A 7,122-nucleotide genomic window follows, 5' to 3' on the forward strand; every position below is an offset into this window, starting at 1 on the left:
TAAAGGGTCCCTTGAATCTAAAAAGGTTGATAACCACTGATTTAATATTTACTTGAACTTTGAATAGCCTTTTCTACTTTAGCTCCGGATTAGTTTCAAGAGATTGTGGATGATCCGATGGCACAATCAGTGAACTCTGTCTAAACCCAGAAAGTATCTCTATACTTGTTGAAATTAATTAATAAATACATATATGTGCCTATGTATATGTGTGTGTGTGTGTGTGTGTACATACACACACACACATATATGTATGTATGTATATGTGTGTATGTGTGTGTGTGCGTGTATACACACACACACACCCACCTCTTTTCTATTTGCTCCAAATAAAGGGATTTTGTGAAGGAAATATTACCTTAAGCTCTACTTATTCCACAGTTACTCAAAATACAAACACAGCCTTTATAAATAAGAAGCTTAAGAGCAATGAATATTATAAAGCAATAATAAACATTGAATGCTAATGCTAATGGAATTTACATAACAATTTGAAGTCTACTTCCGTAGTTATTAAGTCTTTGTATAATATTTAAACAGCAGGATATAGAATTTTACTCAATACTTTGAGTCAGGATTCAGGTAGTTATGGTCATGGAAAGCTCTGAAAACCGCTACTCCAGAACGAATTAACAGAGAGGCAGAAACCTGCTTTTTTTCTGCTACTTGAATGGTTTTTTTTCACTACTTAATTATTAGAAGCTTTTTTCTTCCACCCATAGACTCAACCAATTCGTTTAGTCCAAGAAGAAAATCACTGGCAGAAAGAGTGGATCTGCCTGCAATTCTTCCTTAAAATGTATACTTTGTGCTTTATAGAAAGCTGGGTATAGAATGCCGGCAATAATTTGCAAAAATAAACTGTTACACTGATATGTTTTGACAGTTACTTATTTCATTTAATCAGTATAGTACAGGTTTAAACTGTTTTGAGATGGCTTCTTTAGGAATTAGAAAGTGCTCTCACAGTAGATTGCAAGACCAAATAACAATAGTAATACATACCCAGAGGTCTCTATAGTTTAACTGAATTGCCCTTTAATTCACTTACAGGTGAAACAAGCTGAGGGGATTAAAAATCAATTTATAAAACATTTTGAAATGCCCCACATCTTCTAAATTAGTAAATTCTGTGTGTCCTCTGACACACTGATAGTAATATAGTTCATTTTGGGTCTAATCTTGCAGTCTTTACATGACCATATTTTCAGTGACTGTGCAAGAAATAGTCTTGTTGACAATGCTAAAGAGAGGACGATAAAAATTTCCGGAACCACTTTTACCACTACATATTGCTAGTGTGAGCACAGCTGTGGGGAAGTTACTGAATATGTGCCCACCTTACCCACGCTGACTTGGCTCTAGTAGTGTAGAAGTCTGGCAGTTTATTTTCACAAATGTACTTTAGCGATGTACTATAATTCTATAACTTTCATCTATAACTCTCTTCTACTGCATCTTTCTATTTTATGAAAACAATAAAAAGAATGAGGTGGGGAATGTCAAACAAACCCTTGGGTGGGTCCAGATAAGCATGCACATGCAGCATGTGACACCGCTGACCTATCTTTTGTACCACACACCATACATGACAGATGTGCAGGCATTCACCATATTGCTGATTTGCAGTGCGGGGTGGGGCAGGGGGGGTTGACACTGGGATATCAGCTGGGATATCAGCTGGAGCCACACTCCGGCTGTAGCCCAGGCTCCCTACTGCCCAGTTGCCACCACTGGAGCCTTGGGAGGCCCCTAGGACCCCAGATAAGGTTGCTGGAGTCAGACCAGGTGCTGCCCCCAACCTCCCATACCTCATCTTGGGCAACTTGCATGAGCATTCCCTGGTGCCCCTTCTGTTTGTCCCTGGGGAACAGTATGCATGCATTCATCTGGCCTCACTCCTTTAGTTAAGTTTGAACTTAGAAGATGATAAAAGGTTAAGGTTACCATTTTTTTCCAAGATTGATTCTTGTAGCTGTGACCTGTGACAAAACTTAAAATATAATCCATGTGATCTGCAAAAATCCATTAAAAGAGCACAAGCAAGTGAACTAATACAGGTCTTTTGTAGGTTTTTTCCCTATGTATTGGAGCTTACTCCAGCTGAGATGAAATTATGTCTGAAATAATTTTCATACTTAATCTGTTTGTCTGTATTTTAAAGTTAAAGAAGGCTTTTGATTAGAGGTTCACAAATGCATTGGTCTGATATTGGATCAGTACTGATATAAAGAAAATGTGCTGTGTCGGATATTGGCCCATGGGGGCGATAATTTGGCTGATAAATACCTGTGTTGTGCACAGCCAAAATACAGCACAAAGCAGAGCTGGCAGAGTGGAGAGCTGCCTTCAGCTGATAAGTTAGATGTGGAGGCAGGGAGGGAAGGGATATGGGGCATGCAGATCAAGGCCCTCTACAGTGCCGGAAGAGGGCAGGGGCAGGCACTGCCAAGGGGGTCAGGGGCACAGGACGGAGGTGCAGCTTGGACGGTGGGGGGCGGCTTCTGCCGTTGTTTGCACCCTGGTAGGGTGGGGCAGTTGTACCCCCTAGATCTGAGTGGGGTGGGGTGGGGTGGGCTGGAGCCAGTTCTGTGTGGCTCTTCTCGGTCTGGGCTGGGCTCAGAGTGGGCACTGGCAGTGCTGGGAGGGATGTAGCCATCTCAAACTTCACAACAGTTCTGCTCCCAGCCCCGTACCTCCAGGTGCAGCCCAGCTCCATGTGTCTCCTCCCCATGCACTGGGAAGAACTGAGACTGCACTGGCTGTGGGTGGTGTCCAAAGAATAAAAAGAATGGTTTATGCCTTTTGATGCGCATTTCCTGTGATGAAATTTATTTGGGAGTAAATGAAGGGATTGTTTTTCTTTGACTGAAATTATTGTTGTGGTGACAGGAAACACGAAGAAGAAAAGATATATGAAGGGAATGCTGTTTTCTAACATGATTGATCCATCATTGGATCTTAGGAAAGTAGAGCTGGAAGGAACCTCATGATGTCATCTAGTCCACTACCATGCTTAAGACAAGATTAGCCATGAGTAAGCTATCCAGATATTTGTCCAACCTCTTATTACAAATTTCCAGGGAGGATAATTCCACAATTCCTCTACATAGACTGTTCCAGTGTTTAACCACTGTCATAGTCATAAAATTCTTCCCAATGTCAAATCTAAATTTCCTCTGCTGTAACTTTACACCGTTACTGCTAGTCCTGTCCCATAAGGCCACAGAAAATAGCCTGTGAATGAAACAGTGTGTTACTGTGCAGAGTAGGGGGGAGAGAGGGTACCAATAATGGTTTTCCCCCTTTATAGTTGGTACCCTTTCATCCTGAACTCTGTTGTAATGGCTCTTTTGGAGGAAATCGTCCCAGCTTTGGTCCTCTGAGGCTACTATTTCCTCCATTTTCCCTTTGAAAAAAAAATATATGGGGAAGAGAAGTTAGGATTATATTCCTCCTGACTGGCTCTGAGTCATGGTGTGATTATCCTCAGCTCCCTGAAGAAAATGACTCTACTGAAGTCATAGTGAGAGGCACTGGTTTGCCTAGAGGCCATGCAGAAAAAAAATCCAGATTGCGGCTATATTATTATTTTTGGTTAATTCCTCATAGCTTTGTCTATGACCTATGCAGTCTCTAGTCACTCTGTAAATTCAGACTGCAGACCAGACAATATCGCATTCTTAAATATAAAGGAGGTCATGGGGAAGAGAGACTCTGGTCTCACAGTGTATCAATAGAATTGTCCTGAGCTGATATATCTTCACAGAATTTAGCATTACATTATACTATGAAGAAAAATCCCACAGAAACAGAAATAGGAAAAAGAAAGCAAAAAGACGTATTTTATTAGTGTAAAAATGGTGTACTATAGACTTCCTCATTAATGGCTTCTCCTCTACAGTCCCAATCCACCCTCAGTTTCAAAATCAGCATGCTCTCTAAAGGGATCAGAAGGAGCACAAACACAGCTGTACGTTTTTGGCATGTAGGTGTTTCAGCTTGTGTTTGCTAGCCAGCAAGCCAGCTTTTAGTCACATTTTTTTAACAGTTACTTAATTGGAGAAGGAGGAAGGAAAACTGGTTCCTTGATGTTTCATAATAATATCCATGGTTTATTTTATATTGGAAGCCATTGATAAGGCAGTAGGAATATGCTTGCTTTAGATTATACCTGAAGTGCTTTTATGGCTGCAGCCTTGTCATTACCAGCTACTTTACCACAAACACTGTAAACAGCCTTAGATGTTATAATGTCATGCATAATAAGCTAGAAGAGACTAAGTGGTTTGGATACATAAAAATCATAATGAATCTTCAATCTTTGTTGCCGTGCATGAGAGCGCAGTTCACATTATATAGTTCCAGATTCAAAAAGATATTTATGTACTCTAGCTGCTTGTTTGTCGATTTTATTCTGGGGGGGCTTAATACATAATTTGCAATTCAGGACTGATTCAACTTAACAGTTGTGCACTTATGAAGTCCTAGGCAGTTCTGTTGCAAGCTGAGTGTTTTAGCATTTAGGCTAAAGCACCATTAGGTATCAGGACACTTAGCTGCTGTGTATGCCTGTAATGTCTGCCAGTTTGATTGAGATCTGCATTGGCATATACAAGTAAAGCTTCAGGGCCCCACTACACATGAAGTGCCTGGGTGTTGTGAGATCATAGCACCTACGATTTCCCAGCCCTGGGGGTTTCAGACACACCTGAGTCTGGAAGATGGCAACAGCTGTGATCTCCCAGCCCTGAGGCCTCCATGACCAGCCCTGAGGGCTCCTCTCTAGGGCTGGGAGATCTCAGCCACACCCCATGGTTGCTGGGACCCAACTGGGTCCTAGAATTGGGAGGTGCACTGCCAGTGTCTGTAGTTTTAGGATGTTAGGTCCTGGCAGCTTCAAGGTGCTTCCAGCACTCAGAGTTGGCAGCTGCTGTGGCTGACGGTCCCCTTAGTTGCAGGACTTCAAGCTCTGGTGGCATGGTTCGCTAGGGTGGCCATCACAGAGGACAGTCTCTTCAAGAGAAAAATAGAGGACATAAAGGCATTTGGTTTCATATCAATAGAGGACAGAGTAGCAGAAAACTGAAATGTCCTCTATAATGTTTGCCCTATGGTTCACCCCTGCAGCCAGGAGCCCAGTCAGCTTACTTGGCCTCCCAGCTGCAGGGGAGACCCTGCCGCACATGCAAATTAAAGCTTGATAGCAACCAGCTAAACAGTTAGTGCACATTTTTGAGGTTTAACTTTATAGCTGGTTGGAGATTTTTATGGTATGATAAGTACTTTGAATGTGTAGCTGGTCTTAAGGTAATTATGCAGTTAAACAGTTTCTTGTGCAGACTCTTGGGTACATAAGGCTCTCAGTTAAAATTAGCCTATCTGATAATGCCTGTATACCTAATCTACATCTTGAACTTCTTGACTGCAATAGTTCCCAGACTCTCATTAGTTCCTTTGCCCTCCACTCTTCACTAAAATTGTTCATGTGTTTTGTTCTTCTACCAACATTATTTAGTATCTTGTGGTAATCTCCCCCTTTTGAATTTCTGTATGTTTTATAGCTTGAATTATTCTAAAGGCAATTTTAGTTTGGCTAAGTATGAGAGAATGATATATTATGAGTGGCTGGGACTCCTGGTGAAAGGATATATTCGACTAGCTTCTTGGTGATTTTTAAATGTCCATTACCAATTGCAAGGTGAGTAAGAAAGATGCTTTATTGTGCTTGTGTTAGAAAGAAACCATGCTGTATGTCTGATGAGTTCCCTTTGTGTTAAAAAATATTTATTCCATATCATTTCAAGCTATGATGAAGGAATCTTAAAAAGCTAATTATACAATGAGCAAAGGAAAAATAAATGACCATCCTGCTGAATAAGAAAACAGAGAAACAAAGGAGCTGTTAACAATTCTTTTAATAATTCTCAGTAGTAAAATAGAAAGTGCTTCCAACTGAGGCTTATCTTGCTTTTAATGAGGGTAGCATGCAAAAAATTAATAGTTACATGGGGTCAGTATGCTTATGCCCAGTTAAACTGAGGAATTCATACAGGCTTGTCAATGAGTTTTTCTGGTGTTGAACCACAACCAATCAGCTGAAGACAAATCGGGTCTTCAGGAAACTTCATAAATGCTGCTAATTCTGGAAAACAATTAGACACTCTCTTGTTTTCTACATTTTAATTTATTTTCATGTTCCATATATTTGTTGAACTACGCCTCTCCCTGCATAGTATGCTGGTTACTATGAATTCCTAACAAAGTGTTCTTAGGTATCAACCATCCAAGGTATAGAGACCTGGAGCACAAATTTGCTTTTTCAATTCCACCTGTGAGTGCACACACCTTAATTTTAAGTGTAGCAATGCAAAGCGGTCCTTTAATGAATAAGAACCATACTATGTAGCAATGCTAGCTTGGTTTTGACAGGACAAGAAGTGAAAGTGAGATTGTCAAAATGTTTGCAGTATTTTCAAATGGAATAAGAAAATGTTGGGAATCTAACAAGGAGAACTATTATGAGATTCCATAGGGCACCTGGTCAACCCCCAGATGCACAACAAGATTGTAAAGCTCACTTTTTAGGCAACTACGTTTTTTCTTGTTAAGTGGAAATTCCAGATAGTGTGGGGATGGTATAGCAGACAGTGTCAGGCATGCTGTAGATTTGCAACCACAAGAAACAATATGTGTTGTACTTTAAGTGGAGGTGAGGCAAACCTTTGTTCTGAATGGTTGAGACATAGATGATACTGCCTTTGGCAGGAATTTCTAGTAGCTGCCCTTTTAATGTCTGATTCAGCCCTATTTTTCCAGGAGTCAATGATACAGATGCACGTCAACTGTCTTAGCGTTGCAATGACCCTCAGGAGCTTTGTGGTTTTAGGTAAAATTCAGATCACTTCTCAGTCAGCTCTAACATGTACAAGTCAGGGGAAAAAATGGTGGGCTTGATCTCAGTTAATTCAGTTGAGGAGATGAACTAATTTAGATTGGGAACAAGTTAACCCAATCTATCAAAAGCCTGAATGAGTTTGGAGCACATTCTTAGGGCTGGGAAAGCCCAGCTGCTCTCCCCAGTCCCAGGATGCCTGTCCTTTTCCTAACCCACCCAACCCT

The sequence above is a fragment of the Crocodylus porosus genome, unplaced genomic scaffold (genome assembly GCF_001723895.1).
Source record: "Crocodylus porosus isolate Cpor-Errol unplaced genomic scaffold, CroPor_comp1, whole genome shotgun sequence".
NCBI lineage: Eukaryota > Metazoa > Chordata > Crocodylia > Crocodylidae > Crocodylus > Crocodylus porosus.